Genomic DNA, 16,902 nt, shown 5'->3' on the forward strand with positions numbered 1-16,902 from the left:
TTCCCTTTTCTCCGCACCCTCTCCAGCATTTGTCGTTTGTAGATTTTCTGATGATGCCCATTCTAACTGGTGTGAGGTGATACATCATTGTAGTTTTGATTTGCATTTGTCTAATAATTAGTGATGTTGAGCAGCTTTTCATGTGCTTCTTGGCCATCTGTATGTCTTCTTTGGAGAAAGGTCTATTTAGGTCTTCTGCCCATTTTTGGATTGGGTTGTTGCTTCTTTAATATTGAGCTGCATGAGCTGTTTATATATTTTGGAGATTAATCCTTTGTCTGTTGATTCATTTGCAAATATGTTCTCCCATTCTGAGGGTTGTCTTTTCATCTTGTTTATAGTTTCCTTTGCTTTGCAAAAGCTTTGAAGTTTCATTAAGTCCCATTTGTTTATTTTTGTTTTTATTTCCATTACTCTAGGAGGTAGATCAAAAAAGATCTTGCTGTGATTTATGTCAAAGAGTGTTCTTCCTATGTTTTCCTCTAAAAGTTTTATAGTGTCTGGCCTTACATTTAGGTCTCTAATCCATTTTGAGTTTATTTTTGTGTATGGTGTTAGGGAGTGTTCTAATTTCATTCTTTTACATGTAGCTGTCCAGTTTTCCCAGCACCACTTATTGAAGAGACTGTCTTTTCTCCATTGTATATCTTTGCCTCCTTTGTCATAGATTAGTTGACCATAGGTGCATGTGTTTATCTCTGGGCTTTCTATCTTGTTCCATTGATCTATGTTTCTGTTTTTGTGCCAGTACCATATTGTCTTGATTACTGTAGCTCTGTAGTATAGTCTGAAGTCAGGGAGTCTGATTCCTCCACCTCCATTTTTTTTCCCTAAAAACTGCTTTGTCTATTCGGGATATTTTGTGTCTCCATACAAATTTTAAGATGATTCAGTCTTATTATTCTATTCATGCCCTCAACAGATCATATAATGCCCACACACACTGGAGAGGGAGACCTGCAGTACTCGATCTGTGATCCAAATGTTCATCTCATTGGGAAACACTGTCACAGACACTCAGAAATCGTTTTGCCAGATATCCGGACACCCCACCCTTAATTCCTGGTCAAGTTGACCCATAAAATTGACCGTCACCCTCGCCCAACCCCACCGAAGCAGGAGACATGTGTGGGTCTTGCTCTGTGTCCCTGAAGTTTTATGATCTCTACACAGCAAAACGGAGTGAAAATTGTTAACATTCATCTAAAACTCAATGTGTGCCAGGCTCCGTTCTAAGGGCTGTAAAATCCCATCAGACCAAATGTTGGCTTCAACTTTGTCAGGCAAATAGGGTTTTTCATGCCTTTACAGATGAGGAAACGGAGGCACAGGGACGTTAAATCACTTGTCCAATACCTCATGGCCAATAAGTGGTGAAGGCAAGAATCTGTACCAAGAAGATGCACCAGAGTGTTTGCTGGGTACTCTGTGTCACATACCAGCCCAGCCCCGTTACTATTGCTGCCAGTAACAGTGGCAGCATTACTGTCGATATTACTACTGATGTTTTGAGGACAATATCACCAACACCACGACTGTACTAATAGTAAAACTATTAATGGTGATATTACTATTACTATCCAGGTGTGTAGGTATTATAAATCCTCTCTAAGCAAAGGAACGGCATACCACAGCCGTCATATATGGACAAGCTAAGGTTTAGTTTTCCTCTAAGTTTTTTTTTAATTGGAGTATAGTTGGTTTACAACGTTGAGTTAATTTCTGCTGTACAGAAAAGTTATTCAATTATACATATATATACATTCTATTTTTTATGTTTTTTTCCATTATGGTTTACCATAAGATACTGAATATAATACTCTGTTCTATACAGTAAGACCTTGTTGTTTCCTCTGAGTTAATGTATTGTACTTGTCCTTCTGCCAGTCTGTAAACTACTAAATGGCACCCCCAGAACCTTGCAGCAACCCTGGCACACAGCAGGAACTTAGTAAATGACTGTGGAGTGCCTGGACACCTGTCCAGAGAGAGCAGGATTAAGATGAGGTCTGTGATGGTTTACAAGATAAAATTGAGGGTCTACATCAGGGCTGGGACTAGGGTCAGGCAAATGAGACATAGCAGAGAGGTCACTTTCCAGAGGAACTTGCACCTGTACAACCCCCAAAGCAAGCAGCCCTGTTCTCCACAAAAATGCCCAGTAAGTCCCAGGCCTGTTCTATTCAGATTCAACCTTCAACTCTCCTGTGAAAGGACCTGCAACTAACACTCAGTAGTCTGTTTTTTCTTAAATGATTTGGGGAATGCCTCCCATGTTTAGTCTGCCATTGTAAGGAGATTCCATTCCCTGATATCTGATGACAGGTGGATTAGGAGGCGGCCTAGGTGCTGGCTGAAAATAAGAAAGAAGCCTCTATATCACAGTTGCCACCATCCTGCAGGTAACAGATCCAACACAGGTAACAGAGAGATGAATTCTCCTGAGTATCCCCCAAAACTCCATAGTAAGACTTTCCATAATAAAGTCAAATTCCCTTTGCTGTAAATATTCTTATTTACCCTTCTACAAAGGACACACACCCAACTAATGAGAGGGGAACCTTATTTAATTTTTAAACATGCTTTCAGGAAATGTAGCCAGCTTATAAGAAGATTTAGTGAGTAAAAATTATACTTGCTCTAAAGAGGATAAAGAACTTTGTTTTCTATTTCATGGCACTGAACACCCTGAAGAGTGCCGCTGTTGTTTAATGAAAAGAAAAAGGAGATGCTCACTTATGTACAACAGAAACTGATGACTTAACAGAGAAATGCACAAATCCAAATGGAAAAGTATGGGCTCTTTGGCTGGGTTAAGAGCAGAAAGCCATATAGTGCTGAGTGGCTTGTTTCCTAATCAGTCCATGTCCTTCGTTCCTGGTCTAAATTGCATCTGGGAAAGAAATGCAGCTAAATGCTCTACGCCACTCTAGAGGATTGTGATGCATGACCTGCAGTGGGACAATTCCACAGGGGAGGAAGGAGTAGCCAAGGAACCTAGTCTCAGCCATGTGGGTTGTAGGGAGGGAGTGTGATGTTATCTCTGAAAGGGAAAAGCCAGAGGAAGGCATAGTCCATCCAGGTCACTGGCAGAGGTCATCTGCAGGGCAGAAAGGCCAACAGCCCACACACTCCAGGCAGGGCTTCTCCCTTCCTCTTCCCACATTTAAATGCATGTGTTTGGGATTAACAGATACACACTACTATATATAAAATAGATAACCAACAAGGACCTACTACATAGCACAGGGAACTATACTCAGTATCTTGTAATAACCTATAAGGGAAAAGAATCTGAAAAAGAATAGATGTATATGTATGTATACCTGAACCACTTTGCTGTACACCTGAAACTAACTCAACATTGTAAATCAACTATGCTTCAATAAAAAAAGAAAAAGAAGAAATTCAGGTCCCTCTTCTGGCTGCCTGAGCTGCAGAGACCCAGGAAGCATAACTTTGCTTCTTGATTGACAAGGACTCTAGACCCAACTCTAGGACACCAGAATTTTCCACTGTCCATGTCAGAGCAAAACCTACCAGGAAGTTTGGCATAAGCATAGCTTCTAATTTTCATTTTAATGACAAAGAAATTCTTTATGATTTAATGCTCTCTGAGGAAGGAATACTGGGTCAAATGTGAAATATAACCACATAAAAATTGTGAGTGAAAAGAACAGAATACAGTAAGCCAAATAATAGCTCTGGTTCCTCCAGTGGTGAGATTGTTACAGATTTTGTTCCTTTTTTTAAAAAGTTTCCTCCCACAATTAGCTTACAGGACTTTTATAATGCAAAAAGTTACACAACATTACCAATGGTATTTAAAGAAAGAAAAATAGCTAACTGGCATTCTGGTCTTACATGGTAAAGAGAAAGTGGGGGAGGGATAAATTAGGAGCTGGGGATTAACATATACACACTACTGTATATAAAATAGTAGTCAACAAGGACCTACTGTATAGCACAGAGAACTGTACTTAATATGTTGTAATAACCTATAAGGGAAAAGAATCTGAAAAAATAGATATATATGTACGTATAACTGAATCACTTTGCTGTACACCTGAAACTAACACAACATTGTAAATCAACTATACTTCAATTAAAACAAAAATAAGACAAATAAAAAAATAAATTAAAAAAGAGAGAGGAGCTCCAGAGACAGAGGTGAATAAAATGACTCAAAGGGAACGGAAGTCCGTGATAAGACTTACTGACAGTCCTGAGCTTGAACTACAGCAGCATCAAGAGAAACCAGTTTACAGCCAGGGGAAAACCCTGCAAAGTTCACTTTCATTATGTGTTTTAAAAGATTTCTATAACTCCAGGTCCTTAACTGTGTTTGGGGACAAAAATTGTTTCCAAGAGGAGCTGACAGACTGTCACTTTGGAGAGAATTATTTAAAAACTATGGGTCCACGGAGCCTGCACTTTGAAGGACAAAAAGTGTGAACGGGATCCCTCCTTATGAGGGGGAAACTTGTGGGTCCCGCTCTGATGAGAGCTCTCCACCCCTGTCCTCACAACCCCTCTCCCGCCACCTAGGGAAGCTAAGGGTGTCTGACTTCCGGCAGGAATCCTCCCAGGAGAGAAAGCCTAACACTTGGCAAACTAAAGAACATCGGCTCTGAGAGATCAGGGTGGAGAGACGTCTCCTGCTGGAGAGATGGGCTGGAAATGGAGACATCCCCACATCACGTGAATTGCTCAAGGTTCTCCCAAGCTGATGCGGGAAAAGCTTTTGGGGAATCACACGACTCTGCAAAAATGTAAGCTCTCCAAAAGGAAGGAGAGAACCAAGGGGAATTTAACATGATTTCCAGGAATCCCTACAGAGCTGAGGAACACTGAGAGCATGTACGCACCACTCTTGTGAGGAAGCCCACCTTGAAGTGAGCTGCTGTTTTCTGTTCCCTCTCTGGTTAAGAAATCGTATTTCAGAGCCATGTTTTTGTCTCTCATCCTAGCCCGCACTGAGATACAGGACAATCAGTGCTGGTTAAGGACTTCTGGTGGATTCGACTCTTAACTCTAAACAATCCCACCTCTGCCCCACACCACGTCTTCAGGATGGAAATGGAGACACACTGTGCCTGCCCTATTTATACCCCCTTGTAGGGGAAGTCATCCCCCTCTCTGGCCCCATGGGAAGGGCCATGGCTGCACAATGCACCGTATCATCCTGGCCCCTGCTGGCACTGACTGGGCAGATGTTGGACACTGGACCGTCACCACGCACAGGTGACCTACAGCCCATGACCCAGCATGAAGGGATGAGCTGAACCCAGGAGATTCCTCATTCAGCATTGGAGATGGGAACCAGACAGGCATCAGCTGGGACTGACATCTGGTGATGCTTCCAGAGGCTCTGAGAGCAGAGGTCAAGACAGGTGGGCCACGGGGAGCCCAGGCACATGTGAGGAGTGGGGATGGGGAAGAAGAACCCATGGGTGGGTCCTGGGAGAAAGGACCAGGCAGAGATGGGCAGAGAGAAATGGAATAAGCAGCGCTTCTGCCTGGATCCCGATGACGAGCCCATCCAGGACACATGCACCTGTTCATGGAACGGAAACCAAAAGTAAAATCGCTGCAAATAGGAAATTAGAAGTGGAGCCACTTGGGAAGTAAATGGGAGGGGACCCCTGGGTGAGTGCGCTCAGAGGCCCCAGGTCCATGAGGGTCCATCCCCGGGGTGGGGTGTGGTGCTGGGGGCTGGGGGCTGGATGCAAAGTAAATCCCAAAGAGAGGCCAGGTGCCCCACCAGGAGGAGGTCCTTTCACGGTGTGGGTCCGGGGGCTCTGCTCTCGACGACCAGACAGGGGTCTTATCTCCACCTGTTTCTCTGCTGCCTCCCATCTAGCGTGGGCCTGACAACCAGAACAGGAGAGCAGCCCTCAGCAGGACGGCGCTTTACGAGCATCGCTGCTGAAGTGGGTCTGTGGCCGCTGCCTTGGGAACACGTGCTTTCTGACCCCTTCTGTGAGACACCCACCTGGAAGGGGTCTCACACACCCCAAAACTGCTGTTCTTCTTGTGAAATTTTCAGGTGGTTCCTTGTCACCTGTACCTTCGTTGTTTTCAATAAGCAGGTTCGTCAGTGTTCAAACTTCCAGGTATGAGTTGAGTAAGTTCTGGGGACGTGATGCACAGCAAGGTGACCATAGGTAACAACACTGTATTAAGTACCCAAAAGGGCTAAGAGAGTAAATATTAAAAGTTCACACCACACACACACACACACACACATAAACATACATACATACACACACAATACACACATGTACACACATACAGAAACACACAATACACACATGCATACAACACACACATATGCATGCACACACAAACACACACATAATGCACAAACACACAATACACACATACACACATAATACACACATACATACATACACACAATACACACTTACATACACACATGCTCACTCATATGCACACACAATACACACATACACAGATAGACACACACAGTACACACATACACACATACATAAACACATACACACACACATACACACACAAATAAGTATGTGAGGTGATGGAAGTGTTAATTAATGTTATTATGGTGATCATTCCCCAATATATACATGTACCAAATCATCACTTTGTACACCTTAAATTTACACACAGTGTCAATCCAGTCTCAGTAAAGCTGGAGAAAGATAAGCAACGGCCTATGTTCCCGCCTGCCCTTCCCCCACATTCTGTCCCTCTGCTCCCTGACCTGTACCCCTGTCCCAGGCTGCCAGGGTGGTTTTTCCTCCTCAGCATCAGGCCCCACCTTTCCCACTTCCGAGCCTCTGTGCATGCTGTTCCTGCCACCCGGACACCCTTCCTTCATTCCAGGCCTATGGAGACCCTTTCCATCCTCAAAGAATCGCTGTAAAAACTACCTCTTCTATATGCTGGTGGTCCCATAAGGAGTGGGTTTAGTGTCCCTCAATGACCCGCATAGCACTGGCTCCTTTTATGACACATCTGATTCCTCCTCCTGCTTTAAAAAGGCAGGTGAGAAGAAGCAAAAAGGTCACAAGGCCTGTAGGCAGAAACATATGTGTGAGTCCCAGACGTGCCAAATGTGGCCAAATCAATCACAGTGACGGTCATTCATTACCCTTTCCACACCACCTGCTCTGTGCTGGGCTCTAACAAAGAGTAATTAATCCTCACAACACTCCAGCGAGAGGGGGACCATAATAACTCCCATTTTGGAGATGGGGAAACCAAGGCACAGAGAGGTTACGAACCTTGTCTATGGCCGCACAGCTGTGAGTGGAGAGAGGCTTCCACGCAGGCAGTCTCGCTAGGGCACATGTGTGCCTCCTGGAGCTGGTGGAAGCAGCATCACCCTCTCTGGCTAAAGTGTCCCCTGGTGTGAAATGAAGAAAATAAACACCACCACCCGTCATTTATTCATTCACTCAAGAAACATGTGTCCGGCATCAATAGCCCCGCTCAGAGGGCCCCAGGGGGGCAGGAGGCATGACAGCCTGAGACCTTTATGGATGCTTGCCTGCTTCTCCCCTCCATGGGTGGTCCTCCCAGCCCCTCTCAATGGCCCCTCCCGGCAGACATCGCAGGCACCCAGGACAGTGGTTTCCCCATACTCTGCTGCAATCCCAGTTGTGTTGAATAAAATAGTTGAAGCATGGGCCACCCCCTCAAATGGCTCACTGTGATGATCACACAATGGAAATAGACTTTTCAGTGGATAATCACATACCCTAATGGAGGGTCATGATCACAACCCCATATGTTGGTAAAGTGACCAGTGCTGGGACTCCCTGGTGGTCTCATGGTTAAGATTCCAAGCTTCCAATGCAGGGGGTGAGGGTTCGATCCCTGGTCGGGAAACTAAATCCCACATGCCACATGGTGCACGGTGTGGCCAAAAAAAAGTGACCAGTGCTGAGCAAACCCTGGCTCAGACACGCAGCCGGGATATCCACAGGGCTTAGTTCAGGGCTCAGAAGACTTTCCTATAAGGAGCCAGATGGTAACTCTCTTAGGCTTTGTGTGTCAAGAGGTGAACTTGAGAATATGATGTAGGTACTTTTTTTTTATTGGAATATAGTTGATAACACAACTATATGTTGTGTTAGTTTTTGGTGTAGAGCAAAGTGATTCAGTTATACATATATATATATATATATATATATATATATATATGCTCTTTTTCATATTCTTTTCCATTATGGTTTATTACAGGATATTGGATATAGTTCCTTGTGCTATACAGTAGGAACTTTATTGTTGATGTATGTACTTATATAACGAGAGGAAACAAATTGCCACAAGTTTTTATTGATGGCTGTTATAATAATTGAGTAACATTCTTGTGATACAAGAATAAAATTTTTGTTTCTAGGATAACATTTCGCTTAACTGAGGTTAAAGTTGGTGATTCCTTTCATCAATTCGATTGCAATATGCATGTAGATAAACCATTCTCAGCTCACGGTCAGTAGGGAAACAGGCAGCGGCTGGATTTGGACTTTGGCTGCTGTATGGGTTTCCTGTGTCTGCTGTAAAAATTTGCTACAATCTTAATGGCTTCAAACAACACAATTTATTATCGTTCAGTTCTAGAGGTCAGAAGGCCAAAAATGGGTCTCACTGAACTAAAATCAAAGTGTGGGCAAGGCTGTGTCCTTCTGGAGGCTGCGGGGGAGAATCCCTTCCCTAGCCTCCTCCAGCTTCTAGAGGCTCCTACATTCCTTGCTTGGGTCCCCACCCAGGAGTCACCTCACTTCTACCTCTGCTTCCATCATCTTGTAACCTTGGGCTTCCCTCTTTCCCTTGTTAGATTCTGTAATGACATCGCCCCCACACTCCACCCCGCAATAACCCAAGATCATCTCCCATCTCAAGGACCTTCATCACATCTGTGAAGTCCCTTCTGTTGCATAAGGTCTCATATTCACAAGTTGTGGGGTGTAGGACCTGCCCATCTTAGGTAATGTCCCTATTCCGCCTGCCACTCTGAAGCTTGCAGACCCAAGTTTTGTTCACTGATGCTCATGTAAATGATGCACGAAAGTAAAATGACAGTTGTAGTTCAAATGAGAAATCTGAGGCCCTCCGTTACTTGTATAAAGGCTCAGAGCTGGTGAAATGGAGATCCTGCATTCAGCCTGGGTTCCCACTCCCCAAGAGTGCGTTGCCATCTGAGCTGTTATTGAAATTCTACATGGGAAGGGCAGGGTCCATCCTTCGCCTGCAGTGCCTGGTACACAGCTGATGAGCAGGAGGTTTCCAGAATATATTCTCAAAGCAAATCAATGTAGCAATTGTTTAATATGTCCCAGTTTAACTGGAGAATCAATTTTCACCCTGATGTTTTGACATGAGAATATGCAAACTGTAGAGGTCATGATGATTCTGTGGAGGCCTGTTAACTAAGCCAGCAAACCCCACCAGTACCAAGGCTGACCCGATCCACCAGGACCCATCCACCAACTCCAGGGGTCACGTGACTGAGAGGCCCGAGAGCCATCCAAACTCTGACTGCTCTGTTGCTTTCCACCATCAATAATAATTTTAATTATTATTAAATTTTATCTAATTTATTTATTAAAATTTTTATTATTAATCATTATATTATTAATTATTATATATTATTATTAATTATTATAATAAATAAATTTTATATAAGTATAAATATTTATGTTTATTTAAACATTTATATTAAATATAAATTTATAATAATATTTAATAATATAATAATATAATAATATTTATATTAAAATAAAATATTTAATAAATATTATAATAAATAAATGTTTATTTATTTAAATAAATTATTATTTAAATAATAATAAATAAAACTCAATAATTTTCTCTTTAAAGTTCTTGTAGGTATCGTACATTGTGTGCCTTCCTCCAGCCAGAAGGTGAGTGGGCGAGCAAGAAGCTGGTCTGTCTGGTTTCCTACTGTGTCCAGCTCCTAGACCAGTACCTGGCACATAGTACTTGCTCAGTAAATGTTTGTGAAAAGGAAGAAATAAAGAGAGAAATGGAGGGAGAGAGAAGAGAGGAAGGAAGGAAGAAAGGAAGGGAGGGAAGAAGGAAGGGAGGAATGGAGGGAGAGAGGGAGGGAGGGAGGAAAGAAGAAAGGAAAAGAAAGAAAGAAAGAAAGAGAGCGAGAGAGAGAGGGAGGGAGGGAGGGAGGGAGGGTGGGAGGGAGGAAGGAAGAGGGAGAATGGGAGGGAGGAGGGAGGGAGGGAGGGAGAAAAGAATATATAAGGAAAGCTCTTCTTCAAAATTAATCTTGACTAGAGATATAGAAACACCCTCCTGGGCCTGATGCAGTACGCATGTCCTGGGAGAGGTGAGGTAGTACTTTAAAAGGTCCTCAGTCTCACCTGAATGTGTAAGTTCTAGAACCTTCCCAGAGTAAGTAAGAGGACATGGAAGGTGGAGAGAATCATAAGACCAGAGGGCCCTACTTGGTGTTGCTGAGGTCTGGCTCTGCCCTCGGGTCCACTCTTTGCTCCGTGCACCCTGCTCCATTGTGCTCCATGGGATTCAGGGAGAAAAGCCACTGGAAGGAAGTTAGGCAGGTGCCATGGTGCCCACCACATGCAGAGCAGACGACAGGCGCAGAAGTAGTCTATCTGCATTAGCCTCCTGTTACTAATATCCCCAATTTTGCATCTGAGTAAACAGAGACACCGAGAAGTTAAAATTTGTCTGATGTTAAAATGTCCACAGGAAGCTTATTTGTCAGTTCACAAAGTGGTCCTCAGCACCTGGTGGCCCTCTCTGCCTGGCCGAGAAGCTCACTGTCCATGATGACATTCCCCTAGATGTCTGTTTATCATCTTTATGCCTTTTGTGATACACTTATGCCACCTGTACTATCATTCACTTAATATGTTTTATTCACTCACCATTCTTTTAGGAGCAATTTGGGTACTATTGCCATATATGGAAAACTGTTATCATTTGACATAAATGGAATATAACCATAAAAATAAATGCAATGAAAACAGACACCTAAATTTTTAAAAATACATCTCTGTGTGTATGCCCATGTGTAGAAATCACAGGTACATTTGAAAGCAAAATTTCTGACCTGTAAATAACAAAGAAGTTGTAATGACAATACTACCAGCTATGAAGTCTATGTACAAAACAAGGTTTAGAAGGGTAAAATGTAAAAATCAAAATCAAGCCACACCTTTACTGGAAATAGGCTTAAGGCTTCCCTTCCCTCTCCAAACCCTGGGATTGGGAATAACTTCTTATGCAAGTCCCAGTTTAGAAAATAGGTTTCCACCCATGCCTCCACTTTCAGACACAACAAGGTTTAGAAGGGTAAAATGTAAAAATCAAAATCAAGCCACACCTTTACTGGAAATAGGCTTAAGGCTTCCCTTCCCTCTCCAAACCCTGGGATTGGGAATAACTTCTTATGCAAGTCCCAGTTTAGAAAATAGGTTTCCACCCATGCCTCCACTTTCAGACACAAGACATTGTCAGCAAAGGCATCAACTACACATAGAAAACATTTATGACTATAAAGCTAATTACTTACAGCTTGTACTTAAGATGCAAAAAGTGCCCATTTCCCAGCTCAGTGACCCTTTTTATGAGCTGCCGTGAGCTGTGCATGCCCTCTCATCAGTCCCTGCAAATATGCAGATGCACAAAATGGGTTGGTCCACTTCATTTTCTTACATCTTTGCCATACTTTAGAAGCCCATAAAAGTCAAGCCAAAATGGCCTGAAAGAAAAATCTGAATCCCATCCTGATGAGGACATAAATCCAACATCTGCTTCGATGGATGCTGGAATTTGTTCCCATTTCAAACAAATAATCTGAAGATCTGGGAAGCCAAGAGGGCCCTGTCTGACTTATTTACCATGTTCAAGTTCATTTGGGTGAAGTTTGCTCCTCTCTGAAATATCCTTAGGCCCATTTGAAGACAGGGCTGTTAGCAAAGAGAAAACCAGTGACTGGAAGGATCAGCTGGACATATAGAAATCAATATTATATTAAATAAAAATCTATAATGTAGAAACTTATTAAATAAAAATCTATAATGATCAAGAATTGTATGCCTAAGACATGCTGAAAAGGAGATGCTTTGCACATATTTCTTCTCGTGCAGAGTCAAAATGTACCACGTAAGAAAACAAAGTGATTAGGATTCTGTAATAGCAAAAGGAACTCTATGTCATGTATTGGAATCTATAACACTGTGACATGTTTTCAAATTCAGCCTTATAAAGTGCACCTCCCTCTGTACACCTATCATTCCCTAAATTCCTCCAAATTTCCTAATAGTTGAAATATCCCAGCTGCCATCTTTCTGGAATGAGGATGAAATGATCATGCCAGATTCAGTGGTCTGAAGTCAATTCTAATGCATCAGCTTAATCAGGAAAGTGCTGATATATTTGTTCCCTCATCACATTATCTGCTTGCATCTCCCTTCAAGGCATCACTGATTCTGTAAAATATTGTGTTCTGCATTGCCCACAGATAGCTTTCTGCCATTTGGGTCAAGGGAGAGTTGCGTTCAGCCAACCAAGCATAGTGTCTAATACAGACAATGTCTGCACATCTCCAGCTACCTGGGGAGTGGAAATGAAGACTTCATCACACTGGAAACACAGCTCTGCAATGATGGTGAGTAAACACCTGAGCCAGTGATGAAGGTTTCCACCTATGAAGGAAGCAGTTGATGCAAGCTCAACAATGAGAATCCAGTGCGGGTGAAATTCACTCATTCACCCAGATTGTTTTGAGTGCCAGTCTATGTCACTCACTACTAAAGAGGAGCAAAATATAGTATTAAGGTGGGGATACATATTATTATAAGATTAATACAAGCATTTATTAACAGCTATGTGCTAGCTGCTTTACTAAGCATTTTGCATGCATCACTGAATCCTCAAAGTAACTCCAAGCAGTAGTACTATTACTTTGCCTACTTATTGATGAGAAAAGAGAGGCACAGAGAAATTAAGTAACTCTCCTAAAGTCTTAAACAATGAGTGGCAGAATCAAAATGAGGATCCAGGCAGCCTGACCACCAGAGCCACACTCAGTGCAGATCACGTCCTGATGAGTAAGTCAAAGACCCTGCCTTCAAGTCACTCCCACCCAAAACTGCAAGAGGAGACAGATACAAAGACGTTGGTGAAAGCTATTATAATGTGACTCTTACTTCTGATGAATAAAATAAGAGATGGGATTTAACTCTCTGCTGAAGATAACACTAATTGGACAAAAGATGTAGCACACTGGTTTCTAAGGCACTGCAGACTGTGTCTTAAAAACCAGACAATGAAGGATCCTGGTCCCAGAGAGATGGGAAATGAATAAGGTGAGCCCTGTGATTGTCTAGGCTCTCTGTGTGTTCTGGAGCCTGACAGACTCCCTGGATGAAGAGACAGAGTTGAGAATCTGTGGAGACAAAGGCAGCCAATGTTTGCAAGACAGAGTTCCAAAGAGGAGAGAGGTGCAGAGGGAGAACCCCAGGGATCTGAAGAAGCCCCTTGAGCATTCAGCCAAGTACTAATCAGTGCACAGGTACAAGGAAACTACCCAAGGCCAGGGATTAAGCTGACCCCAAAAGATTAGAGCAAACTGTGTGCACTGCTCACACAGGGCCAAGTATAGTGCCTGTTCCCACCAGCAAGGAAACTTCCAGACTCAAGGAGCATTGGGGAGACTACTTAGAAAACTTTTGCCTTCATAAAGGGGAATTATTAACCCTAGGATAAGGACTGCTTTGATCCCACCAAACAAATCTTAACAGCAAGATCCTAAACCATCAAACTCTTTCCAAAGAATTAACTGCACCACAGAACAAAGTTCAATAATGTTTGTAGGAAAACAAAAACATTCAGCAGCCAGCAAAACCAAAGCCACAATGTCCAATATTCAATCAAAGTTAAAAAAAAAAAAAAAGAAGAAGAAGAAAGAAAAACACAGCTATAATGAGGATAAAATCAATCAATTGATCACACTGGCACTGACACAAATGTTCAAATTGGCAGATGTGGACATTTAAAAAGCTACTATAACTGTATGGGGGTAGAGGTGGGGGATGGAAGAGTAGAAAAATTATTTAAAGAGATGATGGCTAAAAATTTTCCAAACTCAAGGAAGACTATAGACCCACAGATGCAAGAAGCTCAATAACCCCCAAGCACATGCAACAGAAGCCTCACCAAGACACATCACAATCAAATTGCTCAAAACCGGGGATAAAGAGAAAAGTCTTAAAAGCAGCCAGAGAAAAAGGATACCTTATGTACAGAAAAATAAAATCTGGTTGACTGCCAATTACTCATCAGAAACAATGTAAGTGAGAAGACAGAAGAGCAACGTCTTTAAAGTACTGAGACCAAAACTCTGACAACCTAGAATTCTATACCCAGAAAAATTATCTTCCAAAATTGACAAGTAAGGTAAAGATCTTCTCAGATGTACAAAATCTGAAAGAATCCATCACCAGCAGAACTGCACTGTAGGAAATGTTTAAGGATCTCCTTAAGGAAGAAGGAAAATGATTCCGGATGGAAATCTCGATCTAAATAAAGGAACTAACTGTCCTGGAAATGATAACTACAGGGGTAAATATACAAAATTATCTTCTTATTATTTAACTCTCCTTGCAATATAATTGGCTGTTTTAAACAAAAATAATAACATTGTGTTGTGGGGTTTATAACATATGTAAATGTGAACTGTATGACAGCTACAGCATAAAGGGCAGGAATGGAGAAGTGGAGGTTTAATATTGTAAGGTCTTTACACTATACAGGGAGTGCTACTATAGGACTTGTAGGCAGGCTGTGATGTTAGAAGTATACACTATAAAGCCCAAAGAAACCATTAAATTAACAAAACAAAAAATTGAAGCTAGTAATCCAACAAAGTAGATTAAAAGACTTCATAACAAATACCTGATTAATTCATAGAAAAGCAGTTAAGGTAGAAAAAAGGGAATAAAAGGGAAAATGACACAAATAGCAATATGACAACTTAAAACCTAAACATATAAGCAATCATTAAGTGTAAATGATCAAAATACACCCAATTAAAGTCAGAGATTGGTAGATTGAATTAAAAAGAATGATCCAATTCTATGCTGCCTACAAGAAATGCATTTTAATATAAAGACAAATAAACTAAAGGATGGAGAAAATGATATGCCATGCTAACACTAATGAAAATAAAGCAGGAATGGTTATATTCATATTAGAAAACATTTATTTCAGAGTAAAGAATATTAGCAGGGATAAAGAAGGTCATTTCATCATGATAAAGAGGTAATTCATCAAGAGAACAAAACAATTCCAAATGCTTAATAATATACATAATAATAACTGAGTTCAAAATCCATTAAACAAAACTCATAGATCTGCAAGGAGAAATTCACAAATCCACATTTATGGTCAGAGATGTCACTATCCCTCTGTCAATATAATTGATAGAAATAATAGATAGAAAAACAGGAAGGATGTAGATGATTTGAATAGTACTGTCACCCAACTTGACCTAACTGACATTTATAAAATACTCCACCCAAAGCAGCAGAAACTCATCTTTTGCAAGTATACAAGGGGCATGTGGCAAGAGATAACAATTCTATGGGCCATAAAACAAGTATTAACAAATCTAAAAGGATTTAAGACATCCAATGTTTGTCCTCTCACCAAAATAGAATTAAATTATAAACAAATAACAGATATATCACATAGAATTCCCAAGTGTTTGCAAACTAAATAACACAATTCTAAGTAACTCATTGGTTAAGGAAGAAATAAAAAAGGTGAATTAGAAAGTATTTTGAATGGAAGGAATGTAAAATCATTACATATGAAATTTGAGAGATTCTGGTAAATAGTACTTAAGGGAAATTTTATAGCACTAAACACCTAATTTAGAAAAGAAGTCTCAAGATGATGACTTTCCCAATTTAAGAAATAAATGGATGGTGGTGTCTGCAATTGAAATCAAGAACACAGAAAGAAGAAGGGGTTTATGAATGAGACTCACGGAGTTACTCATAAGGCATGTAGGTGGTTGTAGGTATTCAATGGTATATGATTCTCAAACTAGAGATAAGTGCAATCTGGATGTACAGAGTTGTAATTATCAGATGTAGGAGGCAATTGAACCACAATTGTAAATGAAATCACCCATGGAGACTACGTAGTGTGAAAAGAGTAAATAGCCAAAGGCTGAGCCGCAGGGCACAACAAAATTTGAGCAGTGGAAGGAAAATCAGAATATGATCAATTGGACAAAGAAGGAAGAATCAGAGAGCAGGGAGACAGAAAGAGGGCATAGAGAGGTTTTCAAGAAAGACTGATGGTGTCAAATGCAGCAGAAAGATCCGTGGAGGGAAAGATCACAAGATCCACTTCACCTGGTTTTAAGAAGCTCTTTTCAACCTCATCAAGAGTGCTTCAGGAGAGTACTGAGAAGTGGAAGTCCGCCTAAATCGTTAATGGGAAGCCAGGACATTGAAATAGTGAATGGAGCATTCTTTTGAGAAGTTTAGATCAACAGTGGGGAGAGAAATTGTTAACTCAAGTAGAAAATGTGAGCAAAGGAAGGTTTCCAAAATGGGAAATGCTTGAGTGTGTCTATAGGGAATGTGACAGGAGACGCTCAAGAGGCAGAGGGTGAGGATAAGGGAGAATGAGTGAATGATGAGTAACATTCTGGGAAAAAAATATTGTACCGGCTGTAGAGCAAAGAGCTTAGTTGGATCAGTGGGCTTTGGCCAGGAAGTGCCGTATGCTGTCCTTTGAGATGGAAGAATACAAATGATGTAGGGATTTCGGGCTGTGGGAAATTCTCAACCCTTAACCCTAAATTCTGTCTTGTAACAGAACTGTGAATGGAGAAAC

This window comes from Mesoplodon mirus (assembly GCF_964341445.2).
Source record: "Mesoplodon mirus genome assembly, chromosome: 3".
Classification (NCBI taxonomy): Eukaryota; Metazoa; Chordata; class Mammalia; order Artiodactyla; family Ziphiidae; genus Mesoplodon; species Mesoplodon mirus.